Source organism: Condylura cristata, unplaced genomic scaffold (assembly GCF_000260355.1).
Source record: "Condylura cristata isolate star-nosed mole 26May11 unplaced genomic scaffold, ConCri1.0 scaffold00025, whole genome shotgun sequence".
In the NCBI taxonomy this organism is placed as follows: domain Eukaryota; kingdom Metazoa; phylum Chordata; class Mammalia; order Eulipotyphla; family Talpidae; genus Condylura; species Condylura cristata.
The window spans coordinates 14444862-14469776 of record NW_004567126.1 but is presented as its reverse complement, the minus strand read 5'-3'; the positions used below and the strand labels follow the sequence as shown (position 1 = coordinate 14469776).

The 24915-nt window shown below is 50.4% G+C and overlaps 1 protein-coding gene across 5 annotated transcripts in view; it reads left to right on the top strand.

Moving 5' to 3' along the window:
* PKNOX2 (PBX/knotted 1 homeobox 2) overlaps nucleotides 1–24915 on the top strand; it is a 253357-nt gene that overhangs the window by 124731 nt on the left and 103711 nt on the right. The window contains exon 1 of one of the 5 annotated variants that reach the window (XM_004689128.2): nucleotides 18470–18645. The exons of the other annotated variants lie outside the window; for them this stretch is intronic. The gene's annotated coding sequence lies outside the window, so the exon portion shown is untranslated. Of the gene's footprint in view, nucleotides 1–18469; nucleotides 18646–24915 lie in introns of those variants that run through there. 5 annotated transcript variants of the gene reach the window in all.

Here is a 24915-nt window from a genome sequence, read left to right as displayed (position 1 = left end):
GCGGCCGGACAGCTCCGCGATTCACGCATCCAGGGGCACCTTGTCCAGCCTCGTCCGCAGGCCGAAGTGGCCGTCCCCCCGGACATCTAACTAAAAGCCCGCCCCCTCCCGCCCCGGGGCGCGCTGCCAGCGATCTGGAAAGACGATGAAATAATAAAAGATGCGTCCGGATGCCTCCAGCCTGCCATAACTCGGGGAGGTTAGTCGGGGGGGGGGGTTGGGGGGGGGCACTGTCAACCCTTGATGAGCATGTGGAACACAGAAGTGGGGGAAGAGGTCCCAGAGAGCCACAGCCCAGACTGTGGGATGGATGGAGGGTGTGATGGGGAGGTAGATGTCCCAGGGGGCCACCGAAGCTTATGTGCAGGCCAGAACCAACTGGAAAAAGTACAATGCAGAGCAGTGTTGTCGAGCACATCACCACTTAAGTAAATAAAAAATACCTGTTTGTCTGTGCTTAGATGATCCCTTGGGGATAGGATAAAAATGTTAACAGCTGTTGGTAGAGGAATGGGGATTTAGTTTAAAAATAGGAGAGGGCCCTTCCTGGTGGCAAAGCAGGTTAGGACACAGCACTGTAAGCCAGCCGCAGCCACTTCAGTGCAAGTTCGATCCCCAGCCCCGAAGGTGACCCACATGGTGTAGCAGACCTCTGCCAACCCACCCGCTGATCCCCTCAGCAGTGTACTTCCTCAGTCTTCCTGTTCTGCTCCCCACTCTGACTCTGGTGAAGCCTCTCACCACTCCTTCTTCTCTGGCTTATACCCCAGTTCTATATGAATAAAATAAATAAATCTTTAAAAAATAGGAGAAACTCTTAGTTTTACGTAGATATTATTTTCGTGCTGCTTAAATTCTTTATCTTCTTTGCCATATGCTTTTTATTGACTAATCACGAAAACAAACTTAAATTCTTTTCAGGCCAATACCAGATATTGGATGTAGAAAGGTGGTGTGTTCTCCCTCCCTTTCATTTCTCTCGGTGAAGATCTTTCAAAGGCAACTTGGAGAAATGGAGAGAGACTGTCCCCGAGAGGTTCACCAAGTGTTCGGTGTTACTTGAATCCCTTTCTTGGGAAGGGTCTTCCTTTCTCAGTAGTTTATTTGCTCATTCGGCCCCGCCTCCTGGGCTAATGCCTCTGGTCTTAGGTCTGGGATGCTTGTCTTTTTTGCACATCTTTCAAGCTTTGGGAAGAATCAGTCCTCAACAATGGTCAGCTTCCTGCGAAGTTAGTTGTTGCTGGGCTGGTTGTCTCTCTCTCTGTCTCTCTCTCTCTCTCACACACACACACACACACGCACACACACGCACACACACAGGCACTAGCCCTGCAGGGAAACAGCCTCTTCCTTTTCCCTCTAGCTTCTTCTCAAATGTCTCCAAAATAGCTGTAGATATTACCTTTGATTTCATTTTCCCAGACGCTGATGGAAAAAAAATCAGAATGTTTCAGAATATTTCAAAAATGGAAAACTGTGTCTTAGGAAGGAAATCGTCTCTTAAGCTGAACTCTGTAGTTCACTGCCACTGAGGTTGTAATAATATTTTTCTTAAATAATGAATTTTTCTAACATTGATATCCTACTTAACCTTGATATCCTAAATAGCCTGTCTTCAGACGTTTATTTTCCTGTTCACGAGAGGAAATTAACACATGGAACTATGGTACAGATGATTTTGATTGAGGTTTTTGGGAATATCTTTGTTGCAGCCATAGTTTCATCTCCACAGTATTTATGTACTCTCTCCTTTGGCGTCTAATGGAACTGTGGGTCAGTCTGACCAGGCTCCTGTTTTTACGGAGCTTGCAATCACCCTGGAAGACAGTCTCTCACTAGTGGACAGAAGAGAGGGGCAAAAATAGAACCAACTTATGCTGGAAGAAGCCAGGGTTGGTGGAGAAAGAAATGGAAGAACTGGACGATAAAGGATTCAGGGTAGGTGGGGGTCAGGGAGAAGGTGGGGCAGGTGGAGAGGTCACACAGCAGGATGTCATGAATAATCAGAAAACCATGAGCCAGCTCATGGAAATATTACTGTGTGTAGCAAATGGTGAGGACTGATGGAAAGGGTTTATGGGCTTCTAAGCAAAAAAGGCTTGAGCGCCAGTCCTGGGTGCCGCTCGCTCTGTGACTTCCAAAATGGTGCTCTTTCTAAGAGTAGTTTCTTTATCTGCATCCTATGGCAACCTCCAGCCAGCAGAGGAAATAACAAATGGCACGTAATAGGTGCCCAGTGATTGTAATCTTCCTCCACCACCAGCCTTAGCTGGCATATCGGGATCCAGTAAGCATGAAGAGTGACACATGATTAGAGAGAGACGTAAACACCAGGCTGAGGAAGTGGACGCTGGCTTGCTAGGCAAGAGAACCTACTTGGAGTTTTTGAACATTGAAGTAGAATATTAAAAGTCAAGCTTTAATCAGATCCACCTGGCAGTAACCTTTGGGAGCAGTGACCAGCCAAGAAGCTAGAGGGAATTCAATCATGAGATACAAGGAGCTAGATTTTCTGGGCAGCTGGGACTTGACTCCAGAGTGTTGGGACAGTCACATCGCCATTCACAGAAATGAGCAGAGCAGCATAGAAACCTGAAGGAGGGAAAAGGTATGAACACGAGGTAACCACTGGATATCTAAAGGAAACATCCAGTTGAGATGAAAGTCCTTGCGACATGTGGATTTGAGAGATGAGCGATCTCACAGCTCAGCTCCATGAGTGTGCACACAGATGTGTTTGCATGTCTGTGTGTGTGCCTGCCTGTGTTTGCATGCATGCCTGGGCACCTGTGCAGTGTATGCCAGTCTAAGAGCCAGAGAGCATTGCGGGAGCTCCAGGTGGCCTTTGGTAGATGCCTGTGTTTGGAGGAAGCGTTCACAGTTAACTGGGCCAACGGGCGAAGAGAGCAGCACCAGGAAGCTGTAGGGCAGTGAGCACACAGTAGGGGAGAGCCCCGTGTCAGGGTGATAATGAGTCAAAGGGAAGTGAGGTCTGAGACAGGTCAGGGGATGTGGCAAGAAGGAGGCTTTCAGAGAGGGCATCTCAGTGCCTGAACCAACCCACTGCGCCCCTTCCTGACCACCCATAACCTCTTCGGCTGCTTTGATTTCTTTCATAGGTTGCTATCTCCTCTTCTTCCCTCCTGCCCTCCATTATTACAGTCATTGCCTCACTGGTACCAACTGTTAGAATCATTACCTTCTATGCATCTCCCCCACCGGATATGTGCATAAACTCCGGGAGACTATTCTCTCACCCCGCCCACTTGCTCTTTGCAAAGTGAGCTCATAGAAGGCAGCCCTTTTGTCTCTGTAAAGCCCAATGGCCTTCTTCCACTTGCTCCGGCCAAGGTCTGTGTCATCCTGGCTCCTTTCTTTCACAGCTGATTCTGTGAGTTGAGAAGTCTCACCCAGCCATACTTCTCGTGACTGCCCCTACCCGGGTCTAGTCTCTGTCATCTCTCGCCTGAATTACTTCGATAGCCTCTTAACCTCTGAACCTGCTTCCATTCTTTTCCTTTCCAGTCTGTGTTCAATTGGGCAGCCAAGGTCTCCCTCTAAAATGATAACCCAGTCACGCCATTGCTCTGATCAGAATTCTCCCACGACTTCCCGTTTCACTCAGAGCAGGATTTCAGGCTCCCCTGGCCCCACCTGATCCAGACACTGGCCATCCCTGCTCTGTCTCCGGCTCCGGCCACACCAGCCGCCTAGCTATTTCTGCAATGCACAACCTCTTCAGCCACCCGCAGGTCTCTACTCAACTGCAACCTGCTCAGTGAGTTTCCTGGCCCCTTATGCAGAACAGCACCCTCCACCCCAATTCCTGGCACTCTGTCCCTTTGTTCTAGTCTGTTTTTCTCCGTGGTTCTTTTCTCTGCCTGGCATACTATGCATTTATATGTTCATTATCTACAATATGCACTTTTTAAAAAAGATTTATTTATTTATGCATACAAGAACTGGGGTGTAGCCCAGAGGTCCAGAGGTGTGCGGTGGGATGAGAGGATTCACCAGAGACAGAGTAGGCAGCAGAAGAGCAGATACTGAAATGCACTGCTGAGGGGAGCCATAGGCAAGAGGAGCAGTGTGCTGCACCATGTGGGTCAGCGCCCTGGCCAGGGAGCTCATGCTGCTGTGGCTGTGGATAGCTTGATAGTGCTGTGCTTTAACCGCTTGCACTACCAGGGAGGGCCCTAGAGTCAGTCTTATGAAACAAAGTCTTTGCTTTATTTACCGCTGTGAGCCTAGTGCCCTGAAAGGTGTCTGACACATAGTAGGTGACTCATGGATATGAATTGATTGGAGAAAGGAGACTGACATTTAGAGGACTTAGTATGTGCTGAGCTGTGTCTTCAGCTTTCATGTATATCATCTAGTCACAACAATCCTTTGAGTGTTATTATTCCTATTACATAGGTGAGGAAATATAAATACTGCCATAAATCGATATTTATTATTTACACTGAGGATTCCGAATAGAGGCAGAGAGCAGGGAATGAGTAGGTCATTTAACTAACTTACTGTCATTTTCATCCATAAAATATTTAGGAAGCCCCTGAGTTTGTTAGGCCTTCTGCTAGTTCCTAGGGATGTAAAATTGAATAGAGAACTCTTCTTAATCGCTAGCCTCGTGGTACAAGGAGCCATCTGAGCAAACAGTCGGAGCTGTAAGCAAGGTCACACTCGGGCGCTCCCTGTTGGTGCAGTGGGTTAAAGCACAGCACTGAGAAGCTAAAGCCACTTCCGCATGAGTTCGATTCCCGCCTGCCCCGGAGGTGACCACATGGCGTGGCAGACCTCTCCTGACCCGCCCACTGCTCCCCTCGGCAGTGTACTTCGTCGATCTGCCTGTTCTGCTCCCCACTCTGTCTCTGGTGAAGCCTCTCACCGCCCCTGCACCTCTGGCCTGTACCCCAGTTCTGTATGTACAAATAAATAAATCTTTAAAAAAAAATAAGTTTTAAAAAGAAAGGTCACACTCAGCTTTCAGCAAGCACAGATAGGAAAGTGCTTTATTCTGGAGGAGTCAGAGAAGGCTTCCTGGAGGAGCTGACATTTAAGGAGAATCTCTGTAAATGAGGTCTTTGCATTCAAAAAATAATCTGCTGTTCCTGGCAAGGCAAAGGCCAAGCTATTGAACTCATCTCAGGGAACCCTCCATAATCTGACCTCCACTACCTCACCTTCATCATAAATATAAATTTCTCTCTTTTTCTGCTATTTCCTCCCCTTGAAAATGTTATATCCTCTGTCAGAAACACTCTCTTCCATGTCCCTCCCCTTTTTCCCCCTCTGTGCTCACCCAGCTTCCTTTCATCCCTGAGATGTGTGTGCCCTTTTAAAAACCTCATCTTTCCCTCCTCACAGAGGAAAAGCTCATTGCCATATTCTTATAGTCCTCTGAGAACAAACCTTAACCCCTCTGAAAACAAACAGCCTGAAGCACCTGCATTCTTGCTGCTCTGTGACATCATGGAAACTGTCACAGAGAGTAGCCAATCTGCATGTAATTGTTGGCTCTGACTGGGCTGGTGGGGGAAAAGAGGGCTTTGAAGCTTGGGGAGACCAACCAACAGCCATGGTGGCTGGGGAGCAGCGGTTGAGCTAGTCTGACTGTCACAGCTGAAGAGAGTGTGAGCTTAGTGTCCCTAAGCTCAGAGGTGGTGTTAAGGAAACAGAGGTGCTCCCGGGCTCTGGAGGTGCTGACAGGCCCCACACAGCTGGCCAAAGGGAGGTCGGGACAAGCCCAGCCTTGGGGGCCACCTTGCGCGAGTGTCCTGGTGGGAGAGACGTGTGGTGTGTGGTGGACTCAGTGGATTGAGTCCCCACAGATCGTGGGGACGCTGCTGCCGGCTCCCTGCACACCCGGGCTGCCCAGTCCACTGTCTCAAGCCCCGGATGAATGGAAGCCTCGTTTTAAAGCCAATGGCAGAAGCGCAGAAGCCATAGCTAGGGGGCTGTCACTGGCTCTGGGTGGATAAAAAGGACTCAGTGCCTCCTTCCCTGAGTTCCACAGAGCCCTGGAACATTTAGGAGGGCCTGCCAGGTTCCAGGGGTCTGAGCTCCGGAAATGGTCCTTAGCCATGTATAGGGAGTGGACGAATGCGAGGCTGGCAGAAGAGGTCAAAACGTGGGCTCAGATCAGGGCTCTTTTGACTTAGTCCCAAGCTTTCCTCAAGCCATGTAAGCTGCCCCTTTCTTCCTTTTCATAGACCTGACCTGAGCATCGATTATATTAGAAAATCCAAGAAACACTGTCAGGTTTCCATAGGGCTGCTGCTAAGCCCAGCGACAGGTGTATGTGTGTGTGTGTGTGTGTGTGTGTGTCACTCTGGGCACTGGACGGGAGCCAGTGAAGTAGAGAACTGACTGCTGAGGTCAGGTAGAGGACGGGGGTGGGGGGTTGGGTGGTGGTAGAGAGAAAGCGTGCTTGACTAGGGTCAGGATAGGTGGGTTCGAATACAGGTAGCACCACATGCTCCTGACCTTGGGCAAGTCATTTAGCATCTCCGAATGGGGCTAATTAGATATTTACCTCAAAGGGCTGTTGGGAGAAATGAAAGATGGGTAAGTGCACACAGATGGCACAAGTGGAGGTCCCACGCTCTTGGCCTGAGGGTCTCCTACTCTCCCACCTGGAGCAGGTAAGAGGGAGGAACCTGGGGGTCAGTTGCCTGGATCCCCTCACTTCCTCCCTTCTGCTTTCCTCTTCCCAAGTTCAGGTTTGGGGCCTGGCAGGACCAAGAGGTTCCCCCAAAGCTGCTGAGAAACCCAGAGGGACCCACAGTTGCTTGGGGTTTTCCCTGCGCCCCACTGGTGTCAGAGATGCTCTCCTGCTCTTCCCCACCCTCTGTGCGGGGGCTGGGAGAGGGGCCTGGGCTGGGACACGGTGGCTGTCCTCTCCATAAGCGGCTGGTGTGCCATCACCCCTGGTCTGATGACCCAGGGCTGGGGTCACCCCTGGACTCTCTCCAGGGGAGGGGGAAGGAGAGATCTTGCAACTGTGCATTGTGACTAAAGGTCTCCAGCAGCAGCAGCAGCGTCTTGTGGGGACGAGAAGGGGCTAAAAAGGAGGGGCCGACCCCCGATTTTGGAATGACATCTTTGGAAACTCTGGAAAGGAGCTAAACTAGCTGAGCCTGAGGCAGCAACTGTCTCTATTTCCACCTCCTTAGCCCTCTTCTGGCTGTTCCCTATCAGACCAAAAATAAAATTAAAATAGCATCAGCAGCTAGCAGTTTGTGAATGCTGTATGCTGAGCATTGTGCTATACACGTGGCAGGTATCATCTTGCTGAACCCTATCTGGACCTGTTGTTACTGCTGTCCCCGTTTACCCAAGGCCATTGAAGGCACAGGGAGGTTAAGCAAGTTGCTTCAGTCTCTCAGCCAGCTGGTAGTGGACCCAAGATTCAATTCCTGGCATTTAGACTCCTCAGCCCACATTCTTAACTATTATTATATGAAAAGGAGGGGCTGGCACCTTAATGTCCAGAGCTGTGTCTGGTGTTCACTGTGATTTAGGATGGCTGCAGGGGAGGTGGGCGGTGAGTGAGTGAGTGAGTACGTGTGTGTGGAGAGCATGGTTGCAGAGAAGGGGAGCTGTAAATGCCCGCTGACTCCAGACATCCTTTATGCTGATCGAACCTACCAGAGCTGATAAGCAAAGCCCCACACATTGTCTTTATAGGGAAGCCTGAAAGCCATGCTCTCTAGACTCAAGGAACACATCCCTGCTCAGTAACTGACATACAGCAGGCATTTAATACTGGTCAGAGGATGAGAAGGATGGTTGGACAAATCGGCACATTTCTGACCTAGGGCGGGCGTTGTCGGGCTCTAGCAGATGGCAGCATGTAGCTGGGCGAGTCTCGCCCTCCGTCCGGTCTCCAGGAGATGAAGATGCTGGATATAAATGCTTATTTTAGCCCTAGGCTGAATGTACTGAAACACAGAATCTGAGTTTGAAGGCGCCAGCCTGCTCTGCTACCCTCCAGGGTCCTGGGCTGGCACTGGCTCAGGAAGCCTTTGTTTGGAGCTCAGACGAGACACTGGCGACCCCCCTATCTGGGCAGGGACAGTGGAGGCATGGCAGTGGGGACAGAGAGAAAAAGGCTCCGCCCATCCTAGACACCCCAGAGGTACAATCTCTTGTAGCCCGTGCCCCTTCCCCCCACAGCTGGGGCCAGGCTGGCCTTCACCTTGGGTAGATCAACACAGGGTCCTGCATTTTCCTTCCCTAAGACACTTGGGTGGGGCCAGAGCCTCCCAAGCAGGACTGACGTCTGCATGCCAGAAGGAATGTGGCATCTGATTTTACTTCCTACAGCTGGCAGCATAAAGTCGATATTTTTTTGTGGTGCACACAGAGCAAAGAGAGAATAAAGTGTTGAATTGTTTGGCATTATCGAGGATTTCAGCTCCCCAGGACTCCTGCATAAAGAGATGGAAATATAGCTGCCAGAGCCAAGAAACACAGAGAAGTATATGAATTTATTACATATTATCTTTCCTCCTCCCAAACAGCCCTAGAAATGTCAAAAGATCATCTATTGTTTCACTGTTGATTAAAAAAAAAATTAAGTTTGGGTTTGGTGGACTCTGCTTGAGCAACAGACAGGAGTGGGTGAGGAAGGCAGGAGTATTTGCTCCCAGCAGCCTTCAGGAGGCCCAGATATCTTCCTCTCTGGATGTTCGTTAGCTTCATGAATACACTGAGACCAGGCCAAGCATGTGTACCTACTGTGTGCAGGAAAATGTGCGTACCTACTGTGTGCGTACCTACTGTGTGCAGGAAAATGTGCGTACCTACTGTGTGCAGGAAGTTGCACCTAGTACTGCTAGAGGGCCCAGGCTGGGTGGGCCTCACCCCTGCAAGCTGTCCAGGGCCGGTGCTCCCTGGCTGTGCTGAGGACGGTCCTGGCAGCTGGGACAGCTAACCGCCCGCCTGGAGAATCCCCAGTAGGGGGTGGCTATGCTGTCTGGGGGAGACCCAGGGAGGCGTCACAGAGAAGGTGACATCTGAACTGAACCTTGAAGGATACATAGGCTTTTTACTAACAGAAGAGGGAGCCAAGGAATGGCAGGTAAAGAAGAGAAAGTGTAGACGGCACACATTGAGGGGCCACCTTCAGCTCTCAGAAGCTGGGCCTGTGGAGGTGGAGAATTCCTGAGCCAACTCTCTGGTCCTGAGCTACCCCAGACCCTGGCAACTCAGTGAGTAACTGAGGCCATGTCTGACCGGAAGTCTGCTCTTCACACTTCCTTCTGATGCTGATATGGTAATTCTCTACCTGCGAAGCCCCCCGCTCACCACCCTCAACCACTGCCTGTGGCCAGTACCTGTGACTGGACCCAGAGCTTTCCAGGGAGGAAAGCTGCTGCCTGGAAAGGTGGTCTGCTGGGGTGGGGGTGAGGGGGCATGGGATCCAGAGGTTTGGGTCAAGCCCTCCACGATCAAGACTGTGTCCAGCTCAGCCTTGCTGGGAACTCAGTCTCATATATAGCCCAGAGTCAGGCAGGCCCTGCTCCCTGGTGGGCCTTCTGGGCAGACAGACCCGGAACCCCTGGCTTTTTCTCTTCTGGCTAGATGCCTCCTCCACGGGAGCCTCCATACCCTTTTCCCTGCCATCTCCACCTCTTTTCCCAGGTGGGCCACATAAGTGAGGGAATGTCCAGGTTGTGAGGAACCTCAGAGGCAGCAGAAGCCTCTGGAAGGGAGTGGTGGGCCAGCTCCAACCTGAAACCTCAGCTGGATCCCCAGTGCCCCCACCTACCTGGGGGTCTTTGTCCTAGCTCACTTGCTGCTCTGTTCGTTAAACTGAAACTTCTTTGGTAACTTTCTATCCCCCAGACAGGTAGGTGAGCTCAGAGGTCAGGCCTCATCAGTGCCAGCCTCTAGAAGAGCTCTGATTCCCTGGCTGCTTCTCTACTAGGTACTGACAGCCAGCAGGAGGTTCATATAACAGCTGTGCCAAAACCTTGACCCCAGCCCTGGAAATAAGCAAAGCCTCACTCCCTTATGTTTGAATTCTGCTCTTCAAGTTGTCATAACCTTTTCACATTTACTTCTCTGGTGATCCTCAACCCACCCCAAGGGGTAGGCAGAGCAAGCATTAGGACATCATCACTTTAATAGCGAGCAAGCAGAGCTGCAGACTCAGTCACGTGCCTGGGCCCCAACAACTACATGTGGCAGAGCTGGCCCTGGGGCTTGTCTCCAAGCTTCGGTCCCAGCTGCCTCTGCTCCAGGCAGGCCCAAGCACAACGGAGGATGCAGCGTGCATGGTAAGCCCTTGTTGTCCAGGGCCAGGGCTGGTCCGGATCTGCGTGTGTTGAAGCCACACGCCCAGCCCCAGCTCCACAGCCTGTAGGACTTCTTCCAGCCTCCAGGCTTCTCCGCAGCACTCAGAGATGTCTCTCTGCTTTGGGGCCCTTGACAGAGATGGCAGACAAAGCTGAATCAGCATCACAGCAGTGTGGAAAAAACTGGGCTTCCTCATAAGGGCCGACGACACAGAAGAAGATACCCGCTATGCCTCCAAAGGACAAGAGCAACAGTCAGGCAAGGCAGGTGGCCCAGCATGGCAGGGCAGGTAGAGGGATGTTTCCCTTTCATCAACTCTCCCTTCCCAGCAATCCCTGTAGATGAGTGAGAGCTAACTGAACCAGGGGCTTCCGCTAGACCAATCCCAACAGATGTCTCAGAAAATGCAGGAATGTCGCTAGGCTCCCACGTGGCAAAAGACACTGCTGCTTCTGTACATGAAGGACCCGGGCTTCACAGAGAAGCGGCTTTGGTGCGGCGGCTGTGAAATGGGCCCACTTGAGTAGACCCCAAAAAAAGTCCATGCCCCAGATGGCAGCTCTAGCCCCAGGGGCCTGTCTCGCCCAGCTCTGGCCCCGAAAAGAAGACTTTCCATTCCCCTTCCCTGGAAACCCCCTCACTTACGGGAAGCTGGGTGTTATCTTAAGGTCTGTAAACGGCCTGCCTGCTTTTCCAGCTGGAGCTGTTCATTCAGAACAATTAGCACGCAGTTTAGAGCTGGAATGGAACATATGGCAGGGGGTCCCCAGGAGAGAGCGTGTGGCAGGAGGAGGGGAGAGGTCTAGGGAGGGCGGGGAGGGGTGTTTGGAAAGGAGAGGCTTCAGGCCTGCTGCCTGGTCCAGGTGCACCTGCTTTTAGTCCTGGAAGGAACAGAAGTGAGACTTGTGCAAACTCCTTTTGTATCTCAGGTTGTAAATGCATTAACCATCCCTTAAACAGGAATTTTACGTCAAGAGACTTGAAAAGCCCCATCAATCTGGGGACTATTCTTCCCTGGCGAACTTTGGGGCAGAAACTCAGGAGTCTGTGTGCTAGGGTGCGGAGGGGGAGACCAAAGAACTAATGTTTACCTACCACTGGTATTTACTCATTCATTCAATATTGACTGAAGGCCTACTATGTGCCAAGAACTGACCTAGGTATCAGAGGTACTTGTGAAAACAGACCAAGATTCCTGCCCTCATAGCGCTTCCCTCCAAGTGTGGGTGGTCAGGCAGAACACATAAGTCAAACTGATTACAAAAGGAAGCCGCTGGGTGCAACTTCGTGGCCCAATAACTCCAAGGAACCCCGACAGGGTCAGCACCAGGGTTTCTTTTTTACACGCAGGGAAACAAAAACTAGAAGAGTTTATAAAATCTGTTCAAGTCTCTAAGCTAGAAAGTGGCAAAATCTGTGTTTATCCCCTCTGGCCCCATGCCTGTGACACTCAAGATGGGCCAGAGGCCTAACCCCACCTGAACAACCCCAAATGGTCTGGGCAGATGATGGGATCACGGTTTCCAGAGTGGTTAGGGCTCAGCAGTTGCCCCTCTGGCCTTCATTGTGTACAGGGGAAAGGCAACTTCTGGGGGTCCAGTGACCTGGGTTTCTCCCACCCCACCACTATTATAGAACTAAGGCCTGGACTTTGGGACTAAGGGTGTAGGCTCTTTCTCCCAAGCCGTGGTGATGTGTCGGGTTCACCCAGCAAGCCCCTAATTGTGTTCTCAAAGAGGGCCAGCCTCCTGCACCCCTTCCAGCCTCAGAGGTCTCGCAGCCCCCTACAGGTTCCCATCTTCCACCTGCCCAAGTCTGAGGCATGCGAGGTCTGAGCAGGGACCACTCTGGGAGGCTCCCTAAGCTGCGATTTGGCACCACCCGCGAGGGGGCCACTGGACAGCACCGCCACCCAGCCCCCCCGGAGCGCTGTGTTCAAAGAAATGTGACATTCTGCATGGTCCAGGGTTAGGTGTCTCACAGGGTCAGGAGCTGACCAGCACTCTGTCTGGAAGAAAGACTGCATGCAGTAACCGCACTGGGGCGACGGCAGAGGTGGAGAGGAGGGGGGAGAAGAGGCAAACTGACCGTAATGCAGTGGTTATGAGACTTAAATTGGAGCCCAGGGCAGGTAAAGAGCAGAGCTATAAATTCAGCCTCCTGAAAGAATATTCTGGAGGTAGGAGACACAAGCTCACTTAAAATATGTCGGAGATGAGAACCAAAGATCGTTATTTTTGAGTAAGGATATAAAATGCTAAACACTACTTTCCTTTATTAGTCCTTTCTAAAAGCCAGGTGTAAAATACTGCCATTCCCAAGATTGTGTTTTTCCTTTTTTTCTTTTAATGGCAGAAATTAAAATCTCCTTAAGCCATTAGCCATCGCTCCCCAAGGTGAGGCCCCAAAGCCATTTTGCCAGGGACCCCTGCCCCTCACCAGGAGGTACAGTGTCCACCCTGCTAAGCCCCCCATACCCTTGCGCACCCCTCCCTCGGCCCCCTTGGCAATGAATGCCTGCCAGGCAGCAGGTGGCTGAAAGTTTTATGGGTCTACCCAGTAGACGCTGTCTCCCAACAGTTGCCAATTTGGCGGGTTACTCCCCACTCGCAAATACCTAAGGCTAAAGATATTCCACCCACTGGATCGTGGCCAGGGAGCCTTTCCGGGGGTAGATGGCAGGCTGGGGCTTGGCCTCAGGTGCTGTCCAGGGCTCTTGGCTCTCAGGAACCCTTCTCCCGGGGCTGCCTTGCTGTCTTCCCTCTCTATCTTTCTTTCTTTCTTTCTTTCTTTTTCCTTGTCTTTCCATCAAAGGCTGATGCTACCAGAGAAAAAGTTCATAAAAATGTTATGTCCACCATAAAACCCCTAATGTGGCATTCTGCATGATCCATGCATTAACATTAACATTTCCCAGACAGTTATTGTGAGATAATGGTCCCAGCTATAATTCAGCGGTAACGTTCCTTCGAGCAAATGTTATGGAGGAATAAATGACTTGCCGAGTGTGCTGCCGCTGTGGGGGCAGGGAGAGGTGAGCAGCTGGAAAATGCAGACTCTGGACCTTAGAGACCCCAGTGGGGCTTTGGAGCAGTCTGGGGCTCAGTCTAGGTCAAACCACAGGCTCTGTGGCCCCTGAGGTCAGGCCGCTCTGCCCCCTACTTCTGCTCCACACAAATCCTATCTTTCTCATCAATAGTGTACTGGAAGAATTGGCCAAGATAAAAGACCCAAGGCATGGGGTCACAGTCAGGGCTGAGAGGGTGGCTTTGGTGTTTTAATCAGCATCCTTGTCTCCACCACTCCCCTCTGGTCCCAGCACACTTAACGCTTGCTGCTGGCCTAGCACTACCATCTTGTGTTTGTTTCATTCTTTGTGTGGCTGAGTCCCTTGACATAACTGTGCCCTCCTCATGTGTGACGAATACATCTTAGCCTTGTTGGTGACCTAGCCTGAAGAAGATAGCCAGTAAATGTCGGTTGGAAGTGAGGATGCTTGGGTAGTGGAGGGGTGGTGGCGGTTTGGATGGATGGATGGATGGATGGGTGGGTGAAGAGTGAAACAGCAGAAAGAGATCCAGAAATGAAAGCAGACCATAAGATGAACAGGAATTTACATTAATAATAAAGGGAGAAATGCCCTAAAACATTTTGCACAAAATCATAAGTGTTCATAAACCTGAAGGGAGTTTAAGGACCTGCTGCTATTCTCATCCTACTCTTTAGGAACGTGAACTCTCAAGGAGCTGATTTCCAAGCCTGGACTGCAGCTCTGACTCAGTTCTGCGTTGTACCTGCTACCATCACCGTCCTTTCCCACCTCTGCCCAGTCCCACTCATGTGCCAGACTTGATATTCAAAGAAACTTTTTCTGTCCTCCAGGGGCTTGCCCCTTAGTGAAGGGAACACATCGGACCCAAATACAGCACACAGTTCAAGGTAGAACAGGACGAGAGCTGCCAATGGAAGTGTCTTCTATTCAGGTACTAAGACCGGACCACTAGTGATCCCGGCTTGCAGGGTGAGGCACACCTGGAGGAAAGGGAAAACACCTAGGAAGAGGAAGCAGTGCGAGCCAAGACACAGAGATGGCTGGGCACAAGACTCCCCCAGAGGCACTTAACTTATCTGAGGGTGTTGAGTGTGTGGAGACTGGCTAATGGGTTGGCTTTCCTTTTATGTGGCCTCTCACTCATTCCCACTACTCCCTCCTGAACCACTGTCAGCTCCAGGCTCATGCCCTGGCCATGGTGACCAGCAGTCTGGCTTATACCCAGACTGGGCCTGGCCAGCTTCTCTGGCCCAGCTGGCTGCCTCCCCAGCCCCACGGGGAGGGCAGTCACACCTTTGCTCCTTTCCCACCTCTGCCCAGTCCTGCTGTGCCCCAGGGGAAGGTTAAGCAGGAGCCACATTCCTCACAGGGGAGGGAGATCTCTGTGAGAAGCACAAGGGGAAAAGTTGGCTCTTTTCCAAATGCCACATGTCATGACCACTGTGATCTCTCCCAAGAGCAGTTCCCAGAATACAGGGCCAGATTTATTAGTCGGGCGAAGGAGATGGCGACCTCTGTGATGTGTTCAAAGGACTCTGGAGAGGCTTGGCCCCAATCAAAAACGTCTTCCCCAGTCATGGGCCTCGTAATGTCCTAGAACTGGAAGGGGGCTTGGAGGTCAACTGGTTTGACCCGCCATGTTGTGAAGGTCTCCCCACTCCACAGCCGTTCCTTCTCTTCCTAATAACTGGGGGGCAGGCAGCTCTCCATCTGGTGCCGCACTCACAAAAGGGGAAATTTGTCCGTCACTTCTATCTTTCTGTCCTAGTTTTGTTCTCTGGACAGCACAGTCTAAGACCAATACTTCCTCTGCCTAAAACTTCGTTAATTATTGAAGACACACATATGCCACTCGCTGGACCTACTGGTCCGTGGGTATGTTCCTTGCTTGGGCCTCCCAACCTCCCCCAGGTGGCCCCTCTTTATCATGCTCCTCTCATGAAGTAGCACAGCCCACCAGTGTTTTGACCCTTTGCCTCCTTCACCTGGACTTGGAGAAATGCAGCCTAACATTACCTACTTGTTTGTTTATTTTTTGGCAGCTACATCATAACTTTGGTACCTATTGAATTTTCAGTCAAATTTCCTCTTTTTTTTTTTTTTTTTTCATATGACATGCTTTTAAGCGCCATCTCCCTCACCGGTAGTGTTTGCATTTTACTCGAACAGTATAAATTTATATTCCTCTCCATTTCGCATCCTCTCCTTGCTTTCAGCTCATAATTCTTGCATCCCAAGCTCTTCACTCATCTTAATTCTGTCTTTCAACACATTAACCGACCCTTCCTGCGTCTGTCATATGTGCCTGTAACGTCAGGCAGATCAAGAATTAAAATGTTCAGCAGTACAAAGGTGGGTTACTTCACAGGAAAGACCTCTCTCCAGACTGAAATCAACTAACTGATCTGTCTGGGGAAGACCCCAGCTTCACCTACCCCTCTCACCCAACCCCTCTTCTCCAGCCTACCCAGAAGAATATCATGGAAAAGTCTGTCAAGTATCTGGATGAAACCAAGATGCTTCTCTGCGTTTTCCTGGCCTTCTAACCTAGACACTCGATGTTTTTTCCTTTGTTTTTTTAAAGGGCAATAACATTACTTTGACTGCATTTGTTTCTCTCCTAAATAATCCATCATAGCATTTTTGTTAGTAATTAATATCAGACTTGTTGTTCTTGAGTTTTCAGAATCTGGAACTACAGACAACTTTCACATATTTTCATCTTTGAAAAAAATATTTGTTTTCATCAGTTCACAGAGAACTCCCAGTGGTCCTGCCATCCTGTATTTAAGTTCTTTCCACACTCTAAGATATGATTTGCTGGTGTCTGCAGCCTTGACTTAAAGTGATAGATACTTATTTACCATCTCCTCACCTGTCTCAAACCTGGGACCTTTTTAAATCATTTTTCTGGTTTGATGATCGTTGTCCTTGAAGCAAACAAAGCAAAGTGGGAGTTAAATCGTTTGCTTTCCTTCTGTCATCTGGTAACCTCATATGTCTGCCCCAGGCTGTAGCTGCCTCAAACCCTTATTTTTTTCCTCTTTCCATTTTGCTTCAAGTATTGCTTTTTAAGAGAAAGGCTATGAGAGTTGGGGTGGAGAAGGGGGAGGTGTTTTCAGACTTCAGTTTATTCCGGTCTTTGGTCTTCCTCACATACTTTTATCAGCATACTAGGAGGTTCAGGCTGCTCTTTTGTATTGCTTCTTATGTGTATGTTCCTTCTTTCAACACATGTTTTTAAATTATCATGAAGCTCAGATTTGAAAATGTGCACAAAAGATCTCACATTCCCTATTAGAAAGACATGGGTTAAACGCAACCCTCCTTAGAAATACAATTAGCAATGAAATTCAACCCAACCAATACTTGTTGATCACCTTTCTGCCCAAGGCACAGTTCCAGATACTGCATGTGATACAGCGGTGAACAAGAATTGTCCCTGCTTGAGACACGATGGATGGAAGAGGCAGGCACAAATGACCACTGTGTCCTAGATAGAATGAGACAATGATAATAATCCTGGTGTATACAAAGGGCTATGAGAACCCAAAGGCAGAAACAAACATTTCTGCCTGGGAAGATCCAGGAGTGATTCATGCAGGAAGTAGCATGAAGGCTGGATAGAGTATCAGAAGTTGGAGATGCAGAGAAGGCTGTACCTTATGATGGCACAAAGTTAAAGATGGCATCGGGAAACAGCAGATGGCTTTGTGTTGCTAGGCTCAAGGCGGTCTGCAGACCCAGACACTCATTCCAAGCTTCCTGTGCTGCCCCACTATCTCATAAGTGTGGAGCACAGCCCCACCCCAGGTAAGCTCGCTGGCACGTCATCTAAGCCTAGTCTTCTGCTGCTAGCCTTTTCTCTCTTGACATCACCAGCCTCCCAGAATGTGGAACTCTGGGAATCAAAGATATGAATGTGAATCTTGGATCCAGCACTTCAGATTAGACAGAACTATGTTTAGTTATTTTGGTAATTTTTCCTTTAAATATTTTTTCTCTCTTACTGTCTTTTTCTAACTTTTAAAAACTTTCTTTTTTTTTTTGGTCATTTAGATTATCCATAGTACACAACTTCTTAATTTCTCTAAGCCACTATTTCTTCATCTGGAAAATGGGGGAAATGGGGAAGCAGGGGCTTGTTTCTCCTCCTCACATAGGAGAGTCCTGAGGTCAAAACAAAATGTACAGAAGGATTTGCTTTGTAAGTGGGAAGTGCTGTGTGCAGGAAAGAACGGTGTGATCAGGATGCCCTGGGCACAGCACAGAATGTTCTCTGGGATGAAATAGTCTTTCTGGGGGTATTCCTGGTTCTCCTGTTAGTGGGGTGCCCTTGCAGAGAACCTGGAGGTGCACAAGGCTTGCTGGGGAGGCCAGAGGCAAAAGCAGGGTATTGGTAAAGCCATGAGCTTGGAGGTCCAGACCCAAGCCCACTCTGGCTGGGGCTGAGCCGGGCTGCTTCGGGGTTGCTCAGAGCAGTGGGGGTTCATGCTGAGTGCCAGCTTCTGGGGAGTCACCCTGCTGTGCCTCTGGAAAGCAGACTAGGCAGTGAAATCAGGGATGTTTCCAGGACCTTCCTTGCAAGTCTTTGCACTGAACAGGGGTGTGTGTGAAAGGTGGGGAAGAAAGGGCAAGAGGTGCTGTAGATCTCAGCTCCCTGCTGGTGCAGACATGCTGGCACCCTGCCTCCGCCTCCTGCTGTGCGCCAGCCCCATGCCTCCTGCACGCAGGATGACAAAGCCGCCATCTCTGACCTCAGGGAGCACTGCTGCACACGCCACTGCCAATAGTTGCAATCCGATATGATCAGTCCCATTAGAGGTGTGCTGATGGATGGGAAGGTGGAAGTTACTGCCTAGCAGAGGGGTGAGGACACTCACTCAGGCACAGCGTCCTCGGGGGAGTCCTGAAGTGAATGTGGGAATGGGTAGCCGGCCAAGTTGATGAGCAGGGAAGGGCTTGCTGGAAGAGGGGAGGACAGAGGAGTGAGGAAGTGTCTTGCGCTCCCGAGAATGACAGTTCAGGCTGTGTGGTTGGAGCAGGCTCTGAGGTGCAGGGCGAACAGGCTGCAGAACACAGAGCAATGAGGGGCACAGGGATTGGGGGGCAGGGGAAGAGAGAATACATTTGGGTAGAGCTGTCAACAGGTCATGGAAAGTAGAAACTAGGAGAAGCGGGTGGAAGAGAAAAGAGAAGCCGACTGCTTCTCCAGGTTTCCTTGCTGGGTGCCCGCTGGCACCTTTCATCCAGAATACAGGACGCAGGAGAGACAAACACAGCAGGTAACGGACTTCATGGTGGCGTGGTTGAGTTGGGAAGAGGGACACAGCTGGGGTATCTGGGTGACATCCTCCCTCATTCAGTTTTGCATCTAATCTCCGCTGTGCTGGCTAGAACTCTAGAACTCATTTTGTCTTTCAACTGAATTGGCAGCACCTTGAGGGCAGAGACTGGGTGTCTGCACCGCTCAAGGTGGCCCAGGCATCCTCCTAGTCCTCCTGTGGGGGTTCAACATGAGTCTCCATAGACCTGTCGATCGCATGCCACTGCTTTATCATGCTGTTTCTTCATGCGCTCGATAACGCCTCTGCAGCAACACCACGGAAAAGCACACATGCCTGGGTGCGAATCCTGCCCGCCCCACCGTGTGATCCAGAACTTACTGCTACTAGCTACCTGTGTCTATTCGAATTAAAATTATGTTATATTTACAATTCAGGCACACCCTATACCAGAACCTCTGGGCATTCTGGGGACTTTAGTGATGGCTGGGCTGAAAAAATGGCCAGGGAATGCTCCCTTTGCCGTGATAGCATTGTCCTGTGCTGGGTGTGGATGGGCTCTGGGTTCTGGGCTGTAGCAGATAGGCTGGAAGCTGGGGGTGGGCAGGGCAGTGGGAGCCCTAGTTCCGAGGTCCATCTGCGTGGTCATAGTGGGAACAGCCCAGAGCTCAGGCCCAGATGGCCCGGCGCTTTCTCTTCCTGAGAGCATGCTGCTTCTCCACATGCTTTTACCTGTCTTTTTGTGCCCTGAATATGGGAGCCTGTAACTGACCTGGAGATGGGCCAGAGGGTTGTGCTTCAACCCCTCCAAAGAACCACTTCTCGGGGCCACTGACAGCCTCACCTTCCCTCTGCACTCCAGGGAAACAAGCCTGTTCTGGAAGAGATTTTCCAGCAGAATGCCCCATGGTCCCCCAGCCCAGGGCACCAGATTATTCCTGATCAGCAACCTTCCCCAAGAGAAAAGAATATTCACTTTGTGCTGGGAAGAGGATTGTGGGAAGGGAAGGGGGTTTTGTGTAGTGGGAAACCTGGCCGGGCTGAGCTCTGGCTGGCTGGAGTGCTGGCTCATCACCCCCCCCCCACGCCCCCCACCTCCCTACAGCCCTCCTCCCCAGTAGGAAGGATTGAGGCAGTGTGGAGAAATCCGAATAACTAATCAGAGTCCTCATTAACCCCCTGCCGGGATGCTCAAACATTCACTTTGCTGTTTGTGAAGCAGAAAAAAATCCTCTCCCTGCATTAAAATTGATGCGTTATTAATCCCTGTGCTCCTGACCCTTAGGCTGCTCACCCTGTCTTGCCAGAGGCCCAGAGGCCAGGTCTCTACCTCAGGCCACTTGCACTTTCTATTATTTATTGGCCGCTGGAGAGACCTTTCTTCACAGAGAGCGGGCCCAGAGCCAATATGGAGGCAGCTGCATTGCTGTTGTTGTCTCCCCTCTGCTCAGTCTAACCCCAGGCTAGGCTGCAGCCCCAGAGGCTGCTGGGTGGGTGGGGTGAATGAATGGAGACCCTGAATGTGTCTTTCTTAGACCCGAGCTGGTGTGTCCACCGGTTCTTCACTTCAGAGGAGCTTAGCCTCAAGCCTTCAAGCCTTCCTAATCTAGGGGTGGGCTGGGCTTTGAGTCCTTAGCACCTTTTCTGACCAGAGAACTGACCCTTTCTGCACCCATTGGGACTAGAATGCCTCCATGGCCTCTACGGTGCTCCTCACCCTCTTTTCTCCCACCATGAAGCTCTTCTCTGGCTCTCTGCCCTCGGCAGGCTCTCCCACACTGTGCGCCCTCAGCACAAGAACAGCAGTTCAAATATTCATCATATGTTGGCGTACACCAAGAGAATTCAAAGACAATGAAGGCCCAATCCCTGTTCTTGAGCAGATTGCCTTGTAGTGGGTCAAGAAGTCTATCACAAAAAGGACAGTAACACGGCAGCTAGGGGAAGGAGGGAAAGAGGAAGGCAGGCCAGGCCGGAGGCCTGGAGGGTGTGGGAGGGAAGGAAAGGAGGCAGGGAGGGAAGGAGAGACCTGGGGAGGGCCCAAATCTCCTCTGCTTCTCTTGAGCCCACAGTGGCAGAGCACAGCAGCATGGAGGACCCAAGATCCATTGGTTGGTCTTGGTTCAGTCCTTGACCACTTCATTGCTTGTCCATCTGCCCAGCTGCAGGCCTGTCCATATCGCTTGCCTGGCTTGACCTGTGAACTCACAAGTGCTTTAGCCTAGACAGACTCCATTATGTGGCTTCTGTGCAATTAGTCCTTAAAGCTTTGAGCAGAGAAGAAGGAGAAAGACCTGAGAGTGGAATATGAGAAAAAAAGAGGAACTTAATCCCTAAATGGATTTCCAATCACTTTAATTTATGGTATTAAAGGATGGTCAGAGGTCACCTTCCCAGTCTTTGACTCAGGTTGGTAAGGATGAGTGTTCAGATAATACTTTTAGTCTTACTAATACTAGAGAGTGAACAAAATAAGCCTGGGTTCCTGCCTACATAAGGCATATAGCATTCTTCCAATAATCACAACCAAATATAGAATTGCAAATGGAATTTAGTGCTTAAATGGAATTAAGAAATGCAATATACAAAAGAGCTCAGTGTAGCGCCTCTGAGGAAGCAATTCTTGCATTAAGATGTGAAAGCGAAGCAGGCTGTTATCAGATAAACGTGGATGGAGAAAGAGCATCTTCCAGGGAGATGTGGTGGCTGTGCAAAGGCCCTGTGGTAGAAAGAAGCATGTGTTGTTTGAGAGGACAAAGCCTGGGTATCTGGAGAGCAAAGAGCAAAGATAAAGCAGAAGAGGTAGAGGTAGGCAAGGCGAAACCATACCCAGCCTTTTAGGCCACAGCTAGGATTTTGGCTTTGATCTCAGGAGGAATTGGGAATCCAGTTAAGCACAGTTAAAGACTTTGAGAAACAAGAGAGATGGGGGAGGGAGAGGACAGAAAGAGATTTGCACTTCAAAAAGCTCTCCCAGGCTGTTTAGCAGAGAACAGATGGAGAGTATCAATATGTTAAATGGGTCATCTTAGTCCCTTGCTGTTTCCTATCTTACACTTTGGTGAGCTTCAGTCTATAGAATGTGCTGGAGCTTTATGAAGGGAAATGTAGATCTAAATTCTGATCACCCAGTGATCAGCCTCAGCTCAGAAACCACAAAAATAAACTATCGCCTTGAAGCAGAGTCCCCTCCTTTCAAGTCCAGCAGTCTCAGGAGGCCGTGACCACCCTGACCCCCTGAGCTTTTGTGAGGCCGGCATTTTGATGCTACTGGGGCCCAGCCCCCCAGTCTCCCAGAGAGCTGTCAGGAGGGAAAGCAGCTGGGAGGATGAATTGGCAGAGCTGCAGGTGGGAGCTGCAGGTGGGCCAGGGCAGCAGAAAGGCTGGGCTGCCCCTGTGCAGGCACCAGGCACTCCCAAGCACTACCGTGGCCGCCTCCGCTGACCGCTGACCACAGCACCTCCTCGCCACTTGGATAATGGCGCCTCCACCCTTGGTTATTGCCATTTGCTACTTTTAAAGACACTGCTTCTGTTTCCTTTGGGACCAGAGTTCTTCCTTGTTTCATGTTAGCAAACATGAATTGATAATAACTAAAGTATAAGAATATTCTGAGGGTCAAAAAAAACAACCCCACACTGTTCTTGCCCTTAGACCTGCAGCCTGCTGGAGACGCACGTGAGTAAACATGAACCCACAGAAGGCAGAATGAAGTGAGGCCGAAGAGTAGGGTGACCTTGTGGCCCGGTCTGTGGGACATCCCAGATAGACTTTTGTGGGTGTAATTATCGTGTGTGCCCTCCTAATTCTCAGGACCGTTTAGTTGATAAATGACGTGGCCACCCCAACAATGTGCCACAGCGGTAAAGAAAGGCGAGCAACACTGTGTAAGAATCCAGCAGACAGTGCAGGGCAAATACTACTCCAGCTGAGTCCTTGAAGAATGAGCAGTCCAGTCTGGGGCAGGGCAGCAAGCAGGAGTCAGAGCATCTCTGCTTCTGCTTGGTATGGGAGAGGGTGGCTGCATTGCCCTGTAACCTACAGGAGGGTTAGCAAACTTTTCCTGGAGAGTTTCAGACAGTAAATACTTCAGCCTTGTGTAGCAAGCACCCCAGTCTGCCATTGTCTGGAAAGCAGCCAGGGTGAACAAAGGGGAGTGCTGTGTCCCAATAAAGTTTTATTTAGAAGCACAAATAGCCTCAGCGTCTGGCCCTCCGTCACAGTCACCCAGCTCTGACCTAGAGTACATGAAGGAGAGATAAGCCTAGAAAGCGACCTAGGAGCCAGAGCATGAAAGTTCTTAAACACCAGAATTTTTTTTCTTTTAAAGATTTATTTATTTATGCTTACAGAACTGGGGTACAGGCCAGAGGTGTGATGGGTGAGAGGATTCACCAGAGACAGAGTGGGGAACAGAACAGGCAGATCTACTGAAATACACTGCTGAGGGGAGCAGCGGGCGGGTTGGGAGAGGTCTGCTGCGCCATGTGGACCAGTTCCTTGGCCGGGGATCAAACTTGTGCTATAGTGGCTTCAGAGAGCTTCATAATGCGGTGCTTTAACTGGTTGCACCACCAGGGAGGGCCCCCAGAATTTTTTTCAGTAATAGTTTCTGAGCAGGCGAATGGATCACGGAAGGCCCTAGAGTTTGAGGGTACTGGAGAGAAGGGGGAAGCAACAAGAGGAACACAGACTGGCTTTGAGCCTGGGCACCTCCCTCAAATCTGGGGAGCCAAGACTTGTCTACAGTACCGTCTTACCCTGTGGAATCTTCCCTTTGTTCTATGCTCCCCATGGCCTGTCCTCAGGGGCCTCACACTCTCTGGGGAGACATAGCAACAAGGAGCTACCCTCTCCTTGCCCATGGAGCGAAGGCACTGGGTGGCCTCCTTCTTCCCTTCCTCCCCAACAGGGCAGACCTGCTGGTCATGGCCATTTAACCTTGCCCTGGTCCCCCAGCTGCTCCGCACTTCACTCTCAGATCTCCCAGTGGCCTCCGGCACCTTCTCAGCTTAATTACTGAGGTGGTAAACCCCTTGCTGCAGAACTGGAAGGGGAGTAGTTAGCCATCTGCCATCACCCCAGTGTGCCCCTCAAAGCCTCCAAAGTGCAGGGGCCACCCCTCCTTGATTGTCCCCCAGAACAACTGTTATAGGTTTTTTTCTCATGCTTTGGAAAGCCCAGCTCCCCAGAGTCTAAAAGAGAAGGGCATTTTGCTTCTTCTGGCCATGAAATTCAAGGTCCAGTCCCAGGCCTAAAGTCCTTCCTCCCCTTGTCCCTTTATCTGGCTTGGGAGGTCCCCTTCATTCTTCCAGTAGGACTCTCCTACTTGGGGGTCCAGCCCTGCTCCCGCCTTCATGAATGAGTACATTTTTACAGAAGTACAGAACTAGGCCTGCACCTCAGGCACAAAATTTAAGGGGCAGATCTAGCCAAAAAGTGAATAAACCAGGAGAAATAGTATTGCAACAAAATATTTTAAAATAAAAGTTTATGATAAAAACATGGTAAACAGAACACACGGCATGTAAAGGACGACAGGATCAGCAGCCCATGTTCTCTTTGCCCTGAGTTCCAGGCTAAGCAAGGCCCTGCCACTGGCCTCTCCACTGTTGAGGCTGTGGCTGCTTCCAAGTTATCACCCACCCTGGCCTTAGTCAGAGGGGTGGCAGAGGGGTGACAGCCTGGAAGAGCAGGCACGGGGTCACCTCTTGGACCCCTCCCCTCCCAAGTTGAAGGAATTTCACATTATCAGTCTTCTCCAGCACAGCTAACCTGGCTGCCTTGACCTGGGCCTGTTTCTTCAACCATCTGACCAATTTTACCCCAAAGTTAGTGGGAGGACTTGAATTCCCAACCCGCCCCTCCCTTTCACTTGCCTTTTCTCCTTTGCCCATGATAGCAGATACTGTACCTTACCACATCTGCCCACCCTCCACTTCCACCCCCGACCAGAAGGTAAGCCCCATGAATGCTGAGATTTGTTTCATTTTTTGTTGTTGTTAACAATTGCAAACAGCTCTTGGCACATAGCAGGCACTCAATAAACATTTGTTGAATGAATGAATAACAATTGGGTTTCCCTTTCTTTATTCTTTCCCCTCCCAGAGGAGGGGGCCTCTCCTTTAATAGCCAAAAGATGGTTAAATCTTTCTCCTAAATGAAAGAACATCTGCTGCGGACCTCCTACCCTACGCCAGGCAAAAAGGCAGCAGAGCTTTGAAATCACAGTTACCGCTTAACAAGTCCCACTTAGACAGAGAAAAAAAA